This window comes from Euphorbia lathyris, chromosome 7 (genome assembly GCF_963576675.1).
Source record: "Euphorbia lathyris chromosome 7, ddEupLath1.1, whole genome shotgun sequence".
Taxonomy (NCBI): Eukaryota; Viridiplantae; Streptophyta; class Magnoliopsida; order Malpighiales; family Euphorbiaceae; genus Euphorbia; species Euphorbia lathyris.
The window spans coordinates 83004674-83026696 of record NC_088916.1 but is presented as its reverse complement, the minus strand read 5'-3'; the positions used below and the strand labels follow the sequence as shown (position 1 = coordinate 83026696).

The 22023-nt window shown below is 36.3% G+C and overlaps 1 pseudogene; it reads right to left on the bottom strand.

The window, feature by feature from the left end:
• Positions 1-9396: 9396 nt before the first annotated feature.
• On the bottom strand, positions 9397-21163 carry LOC136200495 (uncharacterized; annotated as a pseudogene).
• Positions 21164-22023: the final 860 nt, after the last annotated feature.

Here is a 22023-nt window from a genome sequence, read left to right as displayed (position 1 = left end):
TTTTAAGTAAAAATTGTCTCGAGTGAATGTATTTAAGTAATAAATTCTTTATTTTCAATCTCTATATCATATCATGAAATTCATGATATAATAAATCTTATTTTAAATTTTCAATTAGGTTTATAGGCATTAAATTGAACTAACAATTTTTTAGCTCGGTTTTGATTTTGTCTTACATTAACACCAATTGAAGTTTTTAAGGAAACTATAGCCATAATACATGTTGAATTTTAAGTCAATATAGGATGAATGTGCTAATTTTCTTTTTCCCAATTTACAATTTATAATTCATAATCGTATTCTTAACTTTTGGCCACGATTGAGACCAACCTTATCACAGTCGAGTTATGAAAGGGAAGAAATAAATAAGTAAAGCGTACTTTTGGCCACGGTTGCGACCACCCTTATCACAATCGAGGTATGGAATGAACGTTTAAATAAGAAAAATTAAGCGTGTTTAAAGTTTAAAGTAACGATTGCGTCCACCCATGGCATGGTCGGTACCTCTTAAGCGAACACAAATAAAATGCATATAAAGTTACGATCGAGACCACCCTTATCACGGGCGTAACTAAGCAAATAAATTAAACTTTATACTCATATATAATAATTCAAGTTTGGGAAAGGAAATTTGGTGCTTTGAAATGCCTTCAGATGAAAGACTCAATAACATGCGTGCTTACATCGTCCCGAATACTTCAATTTAAACATTGAAATACAAGACGAATGATATATCGTATTTATACTAAGTTAGTTTGATATTTTGCGTATAAATTTGCCATGCGAAGTTAGTCTTTTCGGCTTAACTAATTTAAAAGGTAAAAACAAAGATATATGTTTTATTTTCATAAAGAGATTAGTTAAGGAATAAATTCAGTGAAATTTTGCTCGGGACTAGCAAAAGATTAAGTGTGGAGATTTGTTAAGCCCAAAATATACCTAAAATATCATTAGTATTTACATCATTTTTATTACAAATTTATGTTGTTTATATCTGTTTAGATTACTTGTACTCTCGAATATCTTTCTTTCTTGTAAGGTACCTAAATATTTGGTAAAATCCAAATAGGAACAAAAAAGGATCAAAAACAGAAGAAAAACCCTACCAAATGAGTCAAAGACGATGTAAATCGAAAGCACCAAGTCGAGGACACGAACGAAAGCAAAGAAGTGAGAAAACTCCCCGTGCCGCGACAGTGAATCCCCAACCCGCGGCCGCGACACGCGTGGTTTAGCCATTTCTCCCCTTCGTCCAACGTTCAACTTAATGCTACGTCATTCACGACCGACGATTCCTATCCTCGGTAAGTGCAGAAAATTTGCCAAAAGCATTTAACACATGCTGAAATCCAAGAAACGCGTTCGTTCAAGTGGATAAAGACGTCCTTTCACAACGGACACGACTCTTAACCAACGGATACATCACTTCAATCACAACCCTTCAACATCTATAAATAAAGAGTTGATGTTGAGAAAAATGCAATGAAATGTTATAATATAGATATAGAATCAGAGCGTAGAACTATAAGTTCTAAGTAAAAACATTTCGAGAGTTAGAAATTAGATTCTGTACAAAACAAGATGAGGTACACATATTGTTTATAGTTTAATTACAACTCAGTAGCGTTTAGACATTGTTCCAGTTTTAGTTTACATCATGGTAGTGGCCGACCGAATCCCTATTACGAAGTTACAGCGAGAAGATTGAGTAGAGTGTTCGCCCCTAAGCCTGACAACCTCTAAGGAAACCCAAGGAAAGGAACCGATCAAGCCGTTCACTTGCACGCCCTCGAAGAACTCGATGCTCCATGTTCTCTGTAAACTTGTATCAATTTATATTTCATCTAATAAAGTCCGTTTTATTCGACAAATCGTTATGCAGCACTTATGGTAACCAATCCAATATAAGTGAGGCTGGTGTTTTCATTAATACGCAGTTGAATTCAAAATCATTACAAGGAAACTTTGTTGAACACTTAGGCAAATTATGATCTCGAAAGAGTTTTAATTTGAGTAAGGGCAACTATCCCGAAAGGGTTTTGTCGCGTTCAAAGCCAATTAATTAGAGGTTCCGTCATTTATTTCATCATCATAATTGATACAAAGTTTAAGTTGTTTTCTTTGCTTAATGCAAATGAATACATTCATTGTTTTTCTAAAAGTTCTAAATGTTCCTGTTTTGTAAAATTCATCCTTAAATCAGAAGATCTTTCTAACAATCGATTTATTCTAAATATAAAATCTTATTCCAGCATTTTTCAAGTATTCCAAGTTCATAAACTCAATTAAACAATTATTTTTCCTAGATTCAATTAGACAAATTTCACTTTTCATTTACAATTAATAATAAATCTAACAAGTTCGAAATTAATAAACTCAAAAATAAGTTTTTCGTTAAAAAACATATTCCTGTGGGATCGATATTTTTATTACTACAAGCGAAACCGTGCACTTGCGGAAATCGCTCAACAGTTAGTCCAATCCATTGCGTACCTAAAAAGGGAGGCATAACAGTTGTAAGGAATGAAGAAGGTGAATTAATACCTACACGAACCACCACTAGTTGGAGGGTTTGTATAGATTATAGAAATTTAAATAAAGCAACTAGGAAAGATCATTTTCCTCTTCCTTTCATTGATCAAATGATCGAAATGATAGCTGGTCATGCTTTCTACTGTTTTCTAGATGGTTACTCCGAAATCTTTCAAATATACATTTACCCGGATGACCAAGATAAAACAACCTTCACATGTCCTTACGGAACATTTGCATATAGGAGAATGCCCTTTGGTCTATGTAACACACCTGCAACATTTCAACGTTGTATGACTGCAATTTTTAATGATTTCATTGAAGATATCATGGAAGTTTTTATGGACGATTTTTCAGTTTATGGAGATTCCTTTGATTCGTGCCTAGAAAACTTGGATAAAGTTTTGTCTAGGTGTGAAGAAACAAATTTGGTATTAAACTGGGAAAAATGTCATTTCATGGTTGACGAAGGAATTGTTCTAGGTCACAAAATATCTGAAAAGGGATTAGAAGTGGACAGAGCAAAAACTTCAGTAATAGAGAAACTACCCCCTCCAACTACTGTTAAGGGAGTAAGATCATTTTTAGGACATGCCGGTTTTTACAAAAGATTTATTAAGAATTTTTCTGTAATTTCCAAACCACTCACTAATCTACTCATGAAAGATTCTACCTTTGATTTTAATGAAGATTGCGTTAAAGCTTTCGAAACATTAAAAACAGCTTTAGTCAGTGCACCAGTTATTGCTAAACCCGATTGGGATTTACCATTTGAAATTATGTGTGATGCAAGTGACTTAGCTGTCGGATGTGTTTTAGGACAAAGGAAGGATAAGAAACTTCATGTCATTTATTATGCCAGTCACACACTTTCCGGTGCACAATTAAACTACACCACAACTGAGAAAGAAATGTTAGCTGTAGTTTTTGCATTTGATAAGTTTAGGTCATACTTGTTAGGTTCGAAAGTAGTTATTTACACTGATCATGCAGCATTAAGATATTTATTTGCTAAGAAGGATGCAAAACCACGTCTAATTAGATGGGTTTTATTGTTACAAGAATTTGATATAGAAATAAAAGACAAAAAGGGAGTAGAAAACCTTGTCGCCGATCATCTATCGAGACTTGAAGATGAAAACGGTCCCATAGGTGAAACTAACGGTATACGAGATGATTTCCCTGATGAACATCTCTATCAAATGAAAAGCGTCATGTCACCCTAGTATGCAGATATTGCTAATTATCTTGCAGCCAATATTGTTCCGGAAGGATTAAATTTCCAACAAAAGAAGAAATTTTTCTTCGACATTAAACAGTATTTTTGGGAAGATCCTTTTCTGTTCAAAACTTGTGGTGACGGGATAATTAGGAGATGCGTTGGTGAAAATGAATATGAATCCATAATGTCGGAATGCCATTCTAGCTCTTATGGAGGACATAATGGAGCTACCAAAACAGCAGCTAGAATATTTGAATGTGGTTTCTTTTGGCCTACGATGTTTAAAGACGTCCGTTCATTTATTACTCGTTGTGATAAGTGCCAAAGAACAGGAAATCTAGGAAGGAAAGATGAGATGCCCCTCACAACCATATTAGAAGTTGAAGTCTTCGATATGTGGGGAATAGATTTCATAGGACCTTTTCCCCCTTCTAATGGTAAAACTTACATATTAGTCGTCGTTGATTATGTTTCAAAGTGGGTTGAAGCAATTGCAACCCCGACGAACGATTCTAAAGTTGTCGTTAATTTTCTTGACGATATATTTTGTAGATTTGGTTGTCCAAGAGTCATCGTTAGTGATGGTGGTGCTCATTTTATAAACCGAAGTTTTGAAACGCTTATGAAAAAATATGGAGTACGCCACCGCGTATCAACGCCATACCATCCTCAGTCAAATGGTCAGGCGGAGATATCAAATAGAGAACTCAAATGGATTTTAGAGAAAACAGTTTCATCCTCAAGAAAAGATTGGTCGTGTAAACTAAATAATGCGTTATGGGCATACCGTACTGCATTTAAAACACCAATAGGAATGACTCCATACCGCTTAGTGTATGGAAAGGCATGTCATTTGCCTGTCGAATTAGAACATAAAGCCTATTGGGCTATTAGGGAACTTAACTTTGATTTACGACAAGCAGGTAAGAAATGTTTGCTCGATTTAAATGAGTTAGATGAGTTACGCCATCTATCTTACGAAAATGCAAAAATTTATAAAGAAAAAGTGAAAAAATGGCACGATGCCAAAATTAAAGTCAAACACTTTAATGTTGGGGATAAAGTGCTGTTATTTAATTCACGACTTCGTTTATTTCCAGGAAAACTTAAGTCCAGATGGATAGGACCATATTTAGTCGTCAAAACATTCGATTATGGTTCTTTAGAACTGGAAGGTCCTAACGGAATTTGTTTCAAAGTTAATGGTAATCGATGTAAAATCTATTACGAAAATATTTCACAACTAGAAATTTCGTTCGTAACAAGATTTTCTGACGTATAAATCACTCAGTTTTTTTTATCACAGTTTATTTTGTTTTCTTTTTATATTTTTGTTCATTTTATTTTATTTTTATTTTATTTAATTTTATTTTTTAAATGCCAATTTTTGTGATTAGATGCCTTTATGTTATGATTTATATGCATAAAATATGTTTATTTCATGATTTTAGAATTAATTTTAGGAAATTAGAATGAAATTGAAGTTTCAGGCAATTCTCTGCCGAGAATTTGGAATTCTCTGCCGAGAATTCTATTTTTCAGATTTGTCCAAATAGGTTAGATTTTCTCTGAACTTACCGAGAATTATAAATTCTCTACCGTGAATCAGGACATGGCTTTTGACGCCCGATTTCCGCAAGGAAATCAGCGTGTCGCGACCGCGGCTTTGCTATTCTCGGTCGCGACACGCGAAATTCCTGCACACTCAGGTCTGAATCAACCTAAACCTTTCAACAAACCTCTTGACAACTGAAACCTTAAGTTTCTTCATTCCCGAAAGGTGTCATTTTATACCTTTTCATGATTAAAACAACTCCTCCTTTCATCTAAAACTCTTATAAATTAATCCTAGAGGATTCAAGTTCTGTTACAATTCTTTTCATCTTTATCAGAACTCTGATTTCTTCAAAACACCATTTTCTATTCAGTACCAGCAACTTTGTTTCATTCAAACAACCACCATGCCTACCAAATACAAAACTTCAAGGCACAAGGCTGCCTCAAGCAATAAACGCCCAGACTTATCCAAGCGATATGGGGCACCTTTTCCTATCTTCAATCACGATGAAGGTAGGCATTATTGGAATCACCGTTACAAATTCTTCACCGGAATGTTGTATATGGATGAATTTCTTAACAGCCAATTAGGCATTACTGATGACATGAGCCGCTATATGGAACGCCTAGGGTGGACAAAATTCGCCCAAATGTGATTTCCAATAATAGGCGACTGGATACTCGAATTCTTTTGTACCGTGCATTTCACTAATAAACGACGGGTACGTCTCAGTTTTCGTCGAGAAGGCGAAATCTTTACTTTCGGTTATCCCGAGTTGCATGCTTGGTTTGGTTTTCCCCCCAGGGATACAATAAAACATCATCCTGGACGAGACATGACATCCTCGGACGTTTGGAGAATGCTCACTGGATTCTGGCGATTCAATTCAAAACTCGCCTATAATCACTCTTTTCGCTCCAACTCCATGCTGTATCTGCACATATTCCTGTGCCACAGTTTATTCGGTCGCACGTTCAGTAGTGTGGTCCGTGACACAGATCTCTATGTCCTTGGAGATATATTCCAGGGAAATGCAGTAGATTCTTCAAAGATTCTGATGGAGGGTCTTGTCGCCGCTTCTCGATCCAAGGATAAGAAGATTGGGTTCAGCAATATAATCTGTGGAATAATTCTCGGTACAAAGGGTACCATTGATGTTCCCTAGAGTGATGATGAATTCTTCCCGATAATTGACTATGAGTTTCTCGAGCACGAAGGACTTGTAAAACGTGTCTTTCGAGCAGGGCCTCACTTTCTATCTGCACCGGAACGTGAAACTTTCGTGCAGTTTCAAATTGATCGTATTAAGGCCAGAAATATCCCACTTGATAGGGATGAGTATATAGAATAGTTTAAGTTAATAGGTTTTCTTTTTGTAAATATTTTGTGTGTTTTTGTATTATTTCATTTTATTCTTTGTTTTTATAGTTTGTTTTATTCAATAAAGTTCTATTTCATTTTAGTTCATTTACTATTTTTACAAGGTTAGATATATGTTTGATTACATTTCTTATATAATCATGGTTAAATCTATATAAAATCTATAATATTGAACAAATCATGTTTTTCTTAATTAACACATATATTCACACTTAATCCAATTTTCACAAACTTCATTCATTGAGTTTAAAACATTAATTCATTCAATTGACTAAGATTCCTATAATTAATATATATTTATATGCACTTATTTATGCACTTAATATGATTCTCTTAACTTATATGCATCAATGACAATTTAAGTTTCATTAATTATTCCTAAACCAATTTATTACACTTTAATTCAATTTATTAAGGTTAAACCTTTGGTTTTCCTTGCAATTAATGTCATTTATTTTAGTTTTTAAGTGCAGGGACACTTTATATTAAGTTCAGGAACCAAATCATCAACAAAATTGCACAAACCATGTCAAAAGGCACCCAAATGGGCCATTTTGACGAATTCTCTACCGATTCTCGGTATGAGCAGCAACTATGGACGAATTTCAGGGGCAAAATTCCCTGAAAATCGCGTGCCGCGGCCGCGGCTTTACTATTTGCGGTCGCGACACGCGTGATTTATGACCTATTGATTCCGATTTTGCCAATATTTTTGCCTATTCCTATTCCTATTCTACCTATACATTCACCTAATCACCCTATACAACCCTACCTCTTACACACACCTCACATCACCTCTATTTTTACCCAATCCCTTACTCCAAACTCTTCCCCAAAAATCTACTTTTACTCTTCCTAATTTATTCACTCCAATTTCTATCCTCTTTTCTATTCAATCACTTCCATTTTCCAAACCCCAAACTCATCTTCAAGCTTTACTCTTTCTCTCAATTCCTTCTTCTTCTTCTTTTTCTTCTCAAACCCTAAAAACACTAAACACCATCACCATGGTTAGGACTAAGCATGTTGGTAACAAGCCCGCTGTTACGGAAGCTAATCGCCTTCGGGTTCAATGTGGAGCTTATTTTGACATCGCTTCGGAGGAAGAAGCCGCTCGTTTCAAACATTTTTCACAAGCCGACCGCCAATTTGTGGATATGCACTTCTTAGACTTCCATTCGGTAAGAACATTGAATTTCTCTACTCGAATTGATGCTTTTATTGAGGCGTTGGGTTGGCAAGAATTCGTTAATATGCGTTTTCCGCGTATTAATGAATATGTGGTGGAATTTTTGGTCACTTTGACCATGAATAAGAAGAAAACCTCAATCTCTTTTAGGAATAATGGTATCACATACACCATTGATTATGATGCTATGGGAAATATGTTTGGTTTCCCTACCTCTAATTTTTATGATAAGCCTAAAGATTTTGATAATGATGCGGTTTGGCAAACTCTTTCGGACCAAGACTATTTTAATTCCAAGAACACTTCAAGCAAGTTGATTAAGGACAATTGTGTGTTCTTCTTTCACAAATTTTTGAGTTTCTCCTTGTTTGGGCGTGTTGAGAGTTCAAAGGTTCAGGTTCGGGATTTATATGTTTTGGATAGCTTGTTTAAAGGTTTGAGGATTGATAGCATTGACATAATGTTCGATAATTTGTTCCGTGCTTCGAGGGCTACTACCATTCAGATCCCTCTTTGTAATTTTATCACCGCTATTGTGTTGGGAGCTCGGGGTGAATTGACTGATTTTGACATGTCCACCTACCGTGGGTATGTTCCCCTTTTGGACATCTCAGCTCTTGAGCGAGCTCATTTATTGCTTCCACAAGGTCCCCCCGTCTTTATTTCGTATGCCTCCCGTATTGCCCACCTTCGTGGCACTATGGGTGGTGGCGCTTCAAGTTCTCAATTTGCAGGTACCGAAGGCGGCGGAGAGGCGGTAGGAGAAGAAGATGAACCCCAAGCTCAACCTGATGTGAATCAGATTACGCGGGTGTAACAATCGGACTCAACTTAGATTTACCCGACCGTCGAATTAAGATAAACACAAAAGATAATAAAAAAACAGAATCGTATTATAAGTGGTTCAGATAATAAACACACTAAAAGGAAGTAGAAGGACGACAATAAGTTCACCAATCCAAACAAATAACTCGAACAATCAAAACAGTATGAAACTGAACAACCTTTCGAATTGGATGCAAGAACCTGTGATGGGGTTGATTCTCAAACGCCTAGCCTTGACGATTGATCACAATCAAAATAATACTTCAAGAGTCGGAGCCGAAATACTAACTCTCAAAATAGTAAAAGACTGCTAGAATTTTTGAAGGTGTAAAAACCAAATTATATTATAATCAATCAATGCCTTTCAATTCGTCCAGCACCCTTAAATGGGCTGAAAATAAAACAATCCTTAAGCAACTAGGAAAGCAAGCACACTAATCCTACTCCAACTAGGAAACAATAAAAGACTAACCCTAAAGGCAAGCTGTTTACACGTTATTAATAACAGACTTGGCCTAACTAATCTAATCAATTTAAGCCCAACTAAACCATTTAATAAAAAGACTTGGCCCACTTAGTTTTAGAATTAGATAAAGATCCCAATGGGTTAAATATATGCCTAACATATATTTGTCCAAAGCTCTCTTTAAATAAATCCATTTGGACCAACCCTGTACATCACAAATAAGACTAAGTTTCCCTAGCAAGGACTTGAACTATTGAGAAAAACTCAGTTTCTTCCGTCAAGAATATTTCACTTGGAATGTTCCGAACTTCCTTCATTAAACCGTTGAATGCTTCTTGAACCTTCTTGGTTTGAGACCTTGTAATTCGCCCAACAGGAATCAAAGGGATTTGTAAGGTTTCATTCGCCCTCAGCTTCGTGCTTTCGAGATTCACATCATTCTTCCCCTCTTCAAGAGGATTCGTCCTCGAATCGCCATCACCTACATCAAACAAAGATAAATCAGAAACATTAAAAGTAGCATGGACATTATACTCACCGGGAAGATCAAGCTTGTAAGCGTTGTCTGCAATCCTTGCTATAACTTGAAAAGGCCCATCGCCTCTAGGATGTAACTTGGTTCGCCTTTGAGCAGGAAACCTCTCCTTGCGCATATGCAACCAGACCCAATCGCCAGGTTCAAAGATCACTTTGGTGCGATTCTTGTTAACTTGATGCGCGTAGTGTTCATTTTTCTTCTCAAGCTGCTGTTTTACTTGTTCATGTAATTTTTTAACTAGATCAGCCTTTTTCTTGCCATCTAAACTTTTCCTCTCATCAATAGGTAAAGGAATTAAATCTAATGGAGTAAGAGGATTAAACCATACACAATTTCAAAAGGCGAATAGATAGTAGAAGAATGCACAGCCCTATTATATGCAAATTCAACGAATGGAATGCACTCTTCCCATGACTTCAAATTTTTCTTTATAACAGCTCTTAAAAGTTGTCCTAAGGTTCTATTTACTACTTCAGTTTGACCATAAGTTTGAGGGTGACAAGATGTAGAAAATAACAGCTTAGTACCTAGTTTTCCCCACAGAGTCTTCCAAAAATAGCTTAAGAACTTAGAATCTCTATCACTAACTATACTCTTAGGTACTCCATGTAAACAGACTATCTCCCTGAAGAATAGATTAGCAATATGAGTGGCATCATCCGTTTTATGACACGGAACAAAATGAGACATCTTAGAAAATCTACAAACAACCACAAAGATAGAATCATTACCACTCTTCGACCTGGGTAAACCTAATACAAAATCCATAGAAATATCAGTCCAAGGTTCACTAGGTACAGGTAGAGGAGTATACAAACCATGTGGCATCACCCGAGACTTAGATTGTTTGCAATTAATACAATTAGAACATACCCTTACCACATCTCGCTTCATGTGTGGCCAAAAGAAATGTTCTGACAACATATTTAAAGTCTTAAGTACACCAAAATGTCCCATGAGCCCTCCTCCATGAGCCTCACGAACCAACAAACCCCTCAAAGAACACTTAGGCAAACAAAGTCTATTTGCCCTAAATAAAAAAACCCTCATGTCTATAGAATTTCCCAAATGCAGTATGCTCACAAGCCTCAAATATTGATGCAAATTCCTCATCACTAGCATACGATTCCTTGATAAACTCGAACCCTAGTAATTTAGCATGCATCATATTCAATAAACTAACACGCCTACTCAAGGCATCAGCAACAACATTTTCTTTCCCTTGCTTATACCGGATCACATAAGGGAATGTTTCTATGAACTCAACCCACCTAGCATGCCTTCTATTAAGTTTATGCTGATCCTTAAGATGTTTTAATGATTCATGATCAGTGTGAATAACAAAATCTTTAGGCCATAGGTAGTGTTGCCAAGTTTCTAGAGCTCTAACCAATGCATATAACTCTTGATCATAAGTAGGATAATTTAAGGCAGCTCCACTCAGTTTCTCGCTAAAATATGCTAATGGGCGACCTTCCTGCATTAAAACAGCCCCTATTCCCACACCACATGCATCACATTCAATTTCAAATGTTTTATCAAAATTAGGCAAAGCTAATACAGGTGCAGTGGTTAGTTTCTGTTTCAATAAATGAAAAGCACTCTATTGCTCTTTTCCCCATTTAAAACCCACATTCTTTTTAATTATCTCAGTTAAAGGGGCAGCTATAGAGCTAAAGTTTTTGACAAACCTGCGATAGAAGCTTGCCAAGCCGTGAAAACTCCTTACCTCGGTAACTGACTTGGGTGTAGGCCAATCCTGGATTGCTTTTACCTTTTCATCATCAACTTCCACTCCTTGGGCAGAAACTACAAAACCCAAAAACACAACCTTTTCCATGCAAAATGTGCACTTCAAAAAGTTAGCATATAGCTGTTCTTTCCTCAGTGCCTCTAATACAGCTCGGATATGGCCAAGGTGCTCAGAAAGAGAATTAGAATAGATAAGGATGTCATCAAAGTAAACAACAACAAATTTACCTATAAATTTTCTCAAAACATGGTTCATTAACCTCATAAACGTGCTAGGTGCATTAGTTAATCCAAAAGGCATAACTAACCATTCGTATAACCCATGTTTAGTTTTAAAAGAAGTTTTCCATTCATCACCAAGTTTCATTCTAATCTGATGGTACCCACTTTTTAAATCATTTTTTGTAAAGTAAACAGCCCCACACAACTCATCTAACATATCATCAAGTCTAGGAATAGGATGACGATATTTTACCGTGATTTTATTGACGCCTTGACAATCAATACACATCCTCCATGTCCCATCTTTTTTTGGTACTAAGATGACCGGAATAGCACATGGGCTCATACTTTCACGAACTAACCCTTTTGACATCAGCTCCTCAATTTGCCTTTGAAGCTCCTTTGTTTCCTCGGGATTACTTCTATAAGCGGGTCAATTAGGAATTGATGCTCCGGGTATGAAATCAATTTGATCTTCAATTCCACGAATAGGAGGCAGTCCACTCGGCATCTCCTCGGGGAAAATATCATCAAATTCCTGCAAAAGAGAGGAAACCACACTAGGAGGAGACTGGTCAGATTTACTTACTGACAAGCTTAAACCTTTGCAATATAATAAAACTAGATTAAGTTTATTAGTTTTAGCTTGTTTAACATCTCTCATTTTGGCGTACAAGTTGAAATTATTGGCTTTTGCAACGCCCTTGCTTTCTTCTCTCCTCACCTTCTCTTCTCTCAACTCACTTGCCTTTTCTCTCACCTTTTCTCTCTTCTCACCCTTACTGATTTTATCACTCTTATTTTCTCTCTTCTCAACCGAACCCCCTTGCATAGATGAAGAATTTTGCAGATGGAGCTGATCCTGGTACACTTGTGTTGGTGATAAAGGTAAGAGAGTGTAACGTTTTCCTTCCCTAATGAGGGTAATTTTGTTCAACTTGCCATTATGAATGGCTTCACGATCAAACTGCCATGGACGTCCCAAAAGGATATGACAAGCTTGCATTGGAACAATGTCACATAGAACTTGATCTTTGTAAGCTCCAATTGACAGACTGACTAAGACTTGTTTAGTAACCTTCACCTCATTACTATCATTGAGCCATTGAAGCCTATATGGTTTTGGATGCCGTGTTGTAGGCAGATCCAATTTCTCAACCATGGTAGTACTAGCAACATTACAACAACTACCACCATCTACAATTAGGCTACATACTTTATCCTTTACATGACAACGAGCATGAAATATATTCTCCCTTTGTTCGATAGCAAACTTATTTTGAACATTAAGCATTCGCCTAACAACAAGGGTTACGTTATCATTCAAAATATGCTCTCCGGTCTCCTCAACATCACTACAATCTTCTAATGGAGGCATACTATCATCATAATCAGATTCAGTATCAGTCACGACCTCACCATGTTTCAACACCATGGTGCGCTTGTTAGGGCAGTCTCGCATCATATGACCACGACCTTGACATTTAAAGCATTTAATGTCTCTGTTTCTATTAGGAGTTTCAGTGGTTGTACCTTTGCTTTGCAAGTCTTCTTTAGCCTTGAAATTAGATTTAGGCTGTAGGTTCTGAGGTGAGCTCTTCTCCTCACGTTTGTAATTAGGCTTCCAAGATGATGAAGAAGAAGAATTATCCAAGCGTGATTTCCCTTTCCGACGGAGTTGTTTCTCGATTTTAATGGCCTTATGGAGCAGCTCTTCCATTGTGATATAGTGTTGAAGTTCGACAACATCAGCTACATCTTCATTCAAACCTCCCAAAAACCGAGCCATTGTTGACTCCTCATCCTCCTGGACATCAGCCCTCATCATAGCGACTTCCATTTCTTTGTAGTAGTCTTCCACACTTTTATCTCCTTGACTTAAGCCTTGCAACTTGTTAAAGATTTCACGGTAATAATAAGAAGGAACAAACCTCTTTTTCATGACCCGCTTCATTTCACCCCACGTCTCAACAGCTGGGTCTCCATCTCTACGTCGGCTCTTCCGAAGTTGATCCCACCAAATGGCTGCGTAATCAGTGAACTCGGAAACAACTAACTTGATCTTTTTCTCCTCCGAATAATAGTGGATATCAAATATGGCATCTACCTTTCTCACCCATTCAAGATACAAGTCGGGGTCACTTTTACCTTGAAACGACGGAATTTTCATCTTGATGGTGTTCAGATTACCGTCTTCCCTCATCCCCCTTCGGGTGTTTCTCCTAGAATGAGAACTTGATTGTTCTTCCTCTGAATCATCTTCAAAATCATCTTTTCGGATTACGCGGGTGTAACAATCGGACTCAACTTAGATTTACCCGACCGTCGAATTAAGATAAACACAAAAGATAATAAAAAACAGAATCGTATTATAGGTGGTTCAGATAATAAACACACTAAAAGGAAGTAGAAGGACGACAATAAGTTCACCAATCCAAACAAATAACTCGAACAATCAAAACAGTATGAAACTGAACAACCTTTCGAATTGGATGAAAGAACCTGTGACGGGGTTGATTCTCAAACGCCTAGCCTTGATGATTGATCACGATCAAAATAATACTTCAAGAGTCGGAGCCGAAATACTAACTCTCAAAATAGTAAAAGACTGCTAGAATTTTTGAAGGTGTAAAAACCAAATTATATTATAATCAATCAATGCCTTTCAATTCGTCCAGCACCCTTAAATGGGCTGAAAATAAAACAATCCTTAAGCAACTAGGAAAGCAAGCACACTAATCCTAGTCCAACTAGGAAACAATAAAAGACTAACCCTAAAGGCAAGCTGTTTACACGTTATTAATAACAGAATTGGCCTAACTAATCTAATCAATTTAAGCCCAACTAAACCATTTAATAAAAAGACTTGGCCCACTTAGTTTTAGAATTAGATAAAGATCCCAATGGGTTAAATATATGCCTAACATATATTTGTCCAAAGCTCTCTTTAAATAAATCCATTTGGACCAACCCTGTTCATCGCAAATAAGACTAAGTTTCCCTAGCAAGGACTTGAACTATTGAGACAAACTCAGTTTCTTCCGTCAAGAATATTTCACTTGGAATGTTCCGAACTTCCTTCATTAAACCGTTGAATGCTTCTTGAACCTTCTTGGTTTGAGACCTTGTAATTCGCCCAACAGGAATCAAAGGGATTTGTAAGGTTTCATTCGCCCTCAGCTTCGTGCTTTCGAGATTCACATCACAACCACAACCCCAAGCACCTCAAGCGGATGATCCGGTGGATTTGAGGAGGATTTTGAACCAAATCAATTCCAACAATCGTCAAATGAACTTGAGAATTGATGATTTGGTAGAAAACAGAATGACAACCTCAACCTTTTGAGACGTGAGCATAGATCGACTCGGCATCGGATGCTTTCCTTTTTCCGACGCCGCAATGTGGAGACTTCACCTACACCTCCGGATTCCCCACCTCAAGAATAGGTTGTTTTCTTTCATTTTATTTCTATCTTGTTATAATTTGGTACAATTTTTCATTTTTCATATGTTTGGTACATTTTTCTTTTTTCTTTTATGTTGAATGTTTAATTTGCTACTATTTCCATCTTTGTTTCGTATGCCTTATTTCGTATTTATTTTTTATGTTTTCTCCATTATTTTTGCACCAATGAGGACATGGTCCAATTTAAGTGTGGGAGGAGACATACATATATCAATTTCTATACGTATACGAATAAATGCAACAAAGATATTATTTTGCAAAACGGAAAAAAATATCATTATGGATTTTGCGGAAATTGCATATATCATTTTATTTTTAGTACGAATAATTTTTTATGCAACGAATAAGAATAAATAATTTTTAAGCAACACTTGTTTTATGTTAATGCAACATATATATTGCAACACAATTTATTTAACATTATTTTTATAAAACTTTTTATATTCACATGTTTAAAAATATTTTAACTTATGATTATTTTTAGGTTATCATTTTCGTTAGAAAGAATATTTCTATACGTATACGGGTAATATTTTTCAAAATTTTTCATAAATCTCCGATACGATTTTAAGTAAAATTGTCTCGAGTGAATGTATTTAAGTTAATAAATTCTTTATTTCAATCTCTATTTTATATCATGCAATTCATGATACAATAAATCTTATTTTAAATTTTCAATTAGGTTTATAGGCATTAAATTGAACTAACAATTTTAGCTCGGTTTGATTTCGTCTTAAATTAACACCAATTGAAGTTTTTAAGGAAACTTTAGCCATAATACATGTTGAATTTTAAGTCAATATAGGATGAATGTGCTATATTTCTTTTTCCCAATTTACAATTCAATTTTATATTTCATATTAATTAATCAATTAGTTGAATTCTTAACTTTTGGCCACGATTGAGACCAAGCTTATCACAATCGAGGTATGAAAGGGAAGAAAAATTAAGTACCGTTTACTTTTGGCCACGATTGCGACCACCCTTATCACAATCGAGGTATGGAAGGAACGTTTAAAGCAAAAATTATAAGCGTGTTTAAGTTTAAAGTAACGATTGCGTCCACCCATGGCATGGTCGGTACCTCTTAAGCAAACACAAAGCAATAAAATACGTATAAAGTTACGATCAAGACCACCCTTATCTCGGGCGTAACTAAGTAAATAAATTAATCCCAAGTACTTATTTAAATATTTAATATATTTCATATATTAGTTTAGGTTTGGGAAAGGAAATTTTGTGCTTTGAAATGCCTTGAGACGAAAGACTCAATAGCATGCGTGCTTATATCGTCCTGAATGCTTCAATTCAAAATTGGAAATACAAGACGAATGATATATCGTATATTATACTCAGTTAGTTTAATGTTTTGCGTATAAATTTGCCATGCGAAGTTAGTCTTTTCGGCTTAACTAATTCAAAAGGTAATACAGAGATATATGTTTTATTTTCATAAAGAGATTAGTTAGAGAATAAATTCAGTGAAATTTTGCTCGGGACTAGCAAAAGATTAAGTGTGGAGATTTGTTAAGCCCAAAATATACCTAAAATATCATCGTTAATTACATCAATATTGCTACAAATTTATGCTATTTATAACTGTTAGGAAGCTTTTACTCTCGAATATGTTTCTTTCTTGTAAGGTACATAAATATTTGGTAAAATCCAAATAGGAACGAAAAGAGCTCGAAAACAGAAGAAAAACCCTACAAAAGGAGTCGAAGACGACAGAAATTAATAACGCCAAATCGAGGACGCGAACGAAAGCTAAAAAACCAAAAAACGTTCCGTGCCGCGACCGCGGCCCCCAAATTCACGGTCGCGACACGCGTTCCCCAGCTTCTCCTTCCTTCGTTTGAAGACCAATTGATGCTCCCACATTCTCGGTAGAGAATTTAAGATTCTGGGTACGAGCAGGAGATTTTAGAAGCCTAGTTACACACTTTCGTTTTCGACGAAACGCGATCGTTCGGGTGGATAAAGACGTCCTTTCGCAACGGACACGATCCTTCACAACGGACACGACACTTCAATCAAGACTCTTCAACATCTATAAATAAAGAGTTGATGGAGAGTTGAAGATATGTAGAAAAAAGAGATTAGTATAGAATTTATGCAGAAATTCCGAATCAAGTAATTCAGAAGTTAGATTTCGATTTTGTAAAAAGAAATATGCTGTACACACATTGTTTATTCAATAATAACAAGTTTAGTAACGTTTAGTCATTGTTCCAGTTTAGTTTTCATTTTGGTAATAGACCGACCCAGTCTCTATTACGAAGATTCAACAAGAAGATTGAGTAGAGGATCCGCCCCTGAGCCAGACAAACTCTAACGAAACCCAAGGAAAGGATTGATCAACCCGTTCACTTGCAAGCCGTCGAATGTTTCCATGCTCCATGTTCTCTGTAAACTTGTATCAATTTATATTTCATCTAATAAAGTCCGTTCTATTCGATAGATTTTTATGCAGCACTTATGGTAACCAATCCACTAAAGTGACTGCTGGTGTTTTCATTAAAACATATTTAATCCAAAATCTTTATAAAGAAACTTTGTTGAACACTTAGGCAAATTATTATCTCGAAAGATTTTTAATTTGATTAAGGGCAACTATCCCGAAAGGGATTTGTCATGTTCAAAGCCAATTAATTAGAGGTTCCGTCATTTATTTCATCTTTATAATTCGTACAAAGTTTAAAGTTGTTTTCTTTGCTTAATGCAAACGAATACATTCGTTTACTTTTCTAAAAAGTACTAAAAGTTCCTATCTTGCAAATTCATTCTTAAATCAGAATATTTTCTAACATTTTCATACTCTAATCTAATTCTCATTCTAGCAATTTCAAAACCAAAACCGATTAAACGATTTTCCATATTATAAACCTTAAAGTAAATTTAACCAATTGTAAATAAGTTTTGTTAAAGAAAACGTTCCATGTGGGATCGATATCTTTTATTACTACAAGCGTATACCGTGCACTTGCAGAAATCGCTCAACAAGGGGTAAAATTGCTCCTGACGCAAAACGTTAGGGGTATTTTTGCACCTTAACCCTAAAAACAATAAGTTCTAAACAATTCTAAATATTAAAAAATTACAACAAGTCAATTCGTCCGGTTCCATAGAATAATAATAATTAAAATGTAAAATTGGAAAAATAAATTCATACGTGAGCATGTGAACAGTTTTTCTTAAATCTATCACACATCGATTCATTGAGGAATGGAACCGGACGAATTGGTTTGTTGTAATTTGTTAATATTTAGAATTCTTTAGAACTTATTGTTTTTAACACATTTTAACACATGTTTTATACTTAATGTATATTATTTAATTATAATGTTAATAATTATAATTCAAATTATAATGTTAATAATTATAATATTTAGAATTTTTTAGAATAATTATAATATTTATAATTGTTTAGAATAATAATAATTAAAATGTAAAATTGGAAAAAAAAATTCACACGTGGGAATGTGAACATCATGCCTTACATTATTTAATTATAATGTTAATAATTATAATTCAAATTATAATGTTAATAATTAGAATATTTAGAATTTTTTAGAATAATTATAATTTTTTAAAATAATAATAAGTAAAATCTAAAATTGAAAAAAAAATACCACGTGGTGGGGCATGTGAACATCATGCCTCACCACGTGGTGAGGCATGTGGCTATCACGCCTCACCACGTGGTGAGGCGTGATAGCCACATGCTCACCACGTGGTGAGGCGTGATAGCCACATGCCTCACCACGTGGTGAGGCGTGATGTTCACATGCCCCACCACGTGGTGAGGCATGTGGCTGTCACGCCTCACCACATGGTGAGGCATGTGACTATCATGCCTCACCACGTGGTGAGGCATGTGATAGCCACACGTCCGTGTTTCGTAGAGAGAAAACAAAAAATTTCCAAAGACCAAAACCAACAAGGGTAGTTTGGTCATTTCATGGGGCTAGGGGTGGGAAATTGTGACCGGGTTTAACAACACCCTTTATATTTTAACTATATAATATAATATAACAATTTTCTTTTTTATTTGATACAACATCAAACATCAGGATCCAAAAATAAAAACAATAACTGTTATATATATAAGTAAATACCAACAACATCATTAATGCTGTAAAATTAACTTTATATAGAAATAATTGCTAATGAAAATTTTTAATGTAAGGAAACTGAATAACCGAACCAAACCAACCGAAATAATTCGGTCGGTTTGGTTCGGTTATTTATTATTATTCGGTTAGCTTCGGTTTTTATTTTTAAGGCTATTCGGTTTTCGATTATTTTGGTTCGGTTCAGTTTTCAGTTATTTTGGTTCGGTTCGGTTTTCAAACCGAACCGACCGATGAACACCCCTAAGAGTTACTATTTAGAAAATAAACCGTAATATATTTTTTAGGAAATACCTATAATAGTGCTTCCATAATATGGACTCAGGTTCAATGTTAGATTTGATTTGATTTGAGTAAATATATGGGTCTTGTCGTCTGAAAAGTTTCGTTTTGTCTTATCTTTTTACAAGTTTCTTCTTTTCTTTTGAATTCTTGCGTCAAAAGTTTTTTTTGCATCTATGACATCATCAAGTAATCACTCTAGAGAAGGCATTCTAGCTAAGATGGGAGCTTTTCAAGGAAATCTTAGTCCTCATCTATCTGAGGCCATGGTTATCAAAGAAGCTTTAAGTTGGATTAAGATGCATCGCCCTAGTGAGAAATTTCACATACATGTTAGGAATAATTGAAATTATGATAAATGAAAATAAGCAAGCACACAAGAATTGTTTACCCAGTTCGCCACTCAATATGAATGACTACGTCTGGGGCACTACCAAGCCAAGATATTTACTATAATGAATGAGATGCGGATTACAGAGAAAGAGGTTACATTTATACTCCTGAAACGCTAACCGTCCCTAATCGGCAAAAAAAAAAAATTTGGGCCGATGGCCCAACAGGGGCTACCGCCCCCCGTACCCCGTCCAAATTTTTGGATCGCTGCAGTTGGGCCCATCGCTTCAGTTGGGCCTATATATATTAGTCTCCATAAGCCCAACAATCTCCCACCTCGAGACTAAATTCGTCATCTGATGGTAGTGCCATGCCTTTAACTTAATTACCAAGGCCAGCTGAAGCCATACATAGCTTCAGCTTCTCTAAGGTTACAACCTTAGTCAACATGTCTGCAGGATTCTCTGTGCCTGGAATCTTCATCAACTGCAATATCTTCCTGTCCAAGAGATGTCGTATGTAGTGATACTTCAACTCTATGTCTTTGTTCTTGAGTGAAAGGCGGGATTCTTTGCCAAATGAATGACACTCTGACTGTCGCTGTACAAAATAGGATCCTTCTGCTCCTTTCCCAACTCACGCAAGAAATTCTGCAACCATACCATCTCCTTACTAGCCTCAATCACTGCAACATACTCAGCTTCTGTAGTAGACAAAGCCACCACCTTCTACAGCTTTGAAGCCCAAGAGACAGCAGTACCACCCAATGTGAAGACATATCCGGTTGTACTTCTTCTCTTGTCAAGGTCACTAGATGCCAAATCTGCATCCACATACCCTGTCAACATAACTTTCTTGCCCTCAAAACATAGGGCCTGTTCAGTGGTTCCCTTCAGGTATCTCAAAATCCACTTTACTGCTTCCCAATGCTTCTTACCAGGGTCTCCTATGAAACGACTGACAACTCCCACAGCATGTGCAATATTCGGCCTTGTTCACACCATTGCATACATCAAGCTGCCAATTGCTGAGGCATACGGAGTTCTCTCCATCTGGACTCGCTCTTCTCTGCTCTTGGGTGAGTCATGTTTAGATAGCTTGAAATGGCTACCCAAAGGAACCGTAGCTGGCTTGGCATCTTGCATGCCGAATCTAATCAAGACCTTCTTGATATACTCAGCTTGTGAGAGATACAACTTTCCAGCCTTCCCATCTATTTCAATCCTCATGCCCAAAATCTGCTTAGCTTCTCCGAGATCTTTCATAGCAAACCGCTTAGATAACTGCTTCTTCAGTTTTCTCAGTTCTCAAGCACTCAACCCTGCAATCAGCATATCATCAACATATAATAGTAAAATTATGTAGCCTTCATTCAATTTCCTGAAGTAACAACAATGATCAGCTTCACTCCTCACGAACTCAATTTCGTGCATGAATCCGTGAAATTTCTTGTACCACTGTCTTGGAGCTTGTTTCAGACCATACAAGCTCTTGTTCAACTTGCACACAAGCTCACCGTTATCAGACTCATAGCCCTGAGGTTGCTTCATATAGATGTCTTCATTTAAGTCCCCATGAAGAAATGTCGTTTTTACATCCATTTGCTGCAGCTCTAAATCTTCTGCAGCTACCATACTCAACACTAAACGAATAGTAGTCAACTTCACCACTGGAGTAAAAACGTCAGTATGATCTATGTCATACCTCTGCTGAAAGCATTTTACGACCAGCCTTGCCTTGTAGCGTTTGCTACCATCAGCTTCTTCTTTGATTCTGAAAATCCACCTGTTTTGTAAAGACTTCTTACCCTTTGGAAGCTCAACAAGTTCCCAGGTGCCATTGGTCATCAAGGAATCCATCTCATCATCTATTGCAAGCCTCCACTTGCTCGCATCCTCTCCACGAGATGCTTCCAAGTAGCTTTCTGGTTTACCACTATCTGTCAACAGTATGTAGTTGCTTATAGGCGTGTACCTGTTAGGTGCTCTACGCTCTCTAGTGGATCTGCGCAGTGTAACCGGTGGAGTTTGGGGTTCTTCTACCTCCTCCACAACTGTCTCCTCCACAACTACCTCCTTGCTCCCACCAGAATTCGTGATGTCTAGGTCCACGACATCTGGTCCTG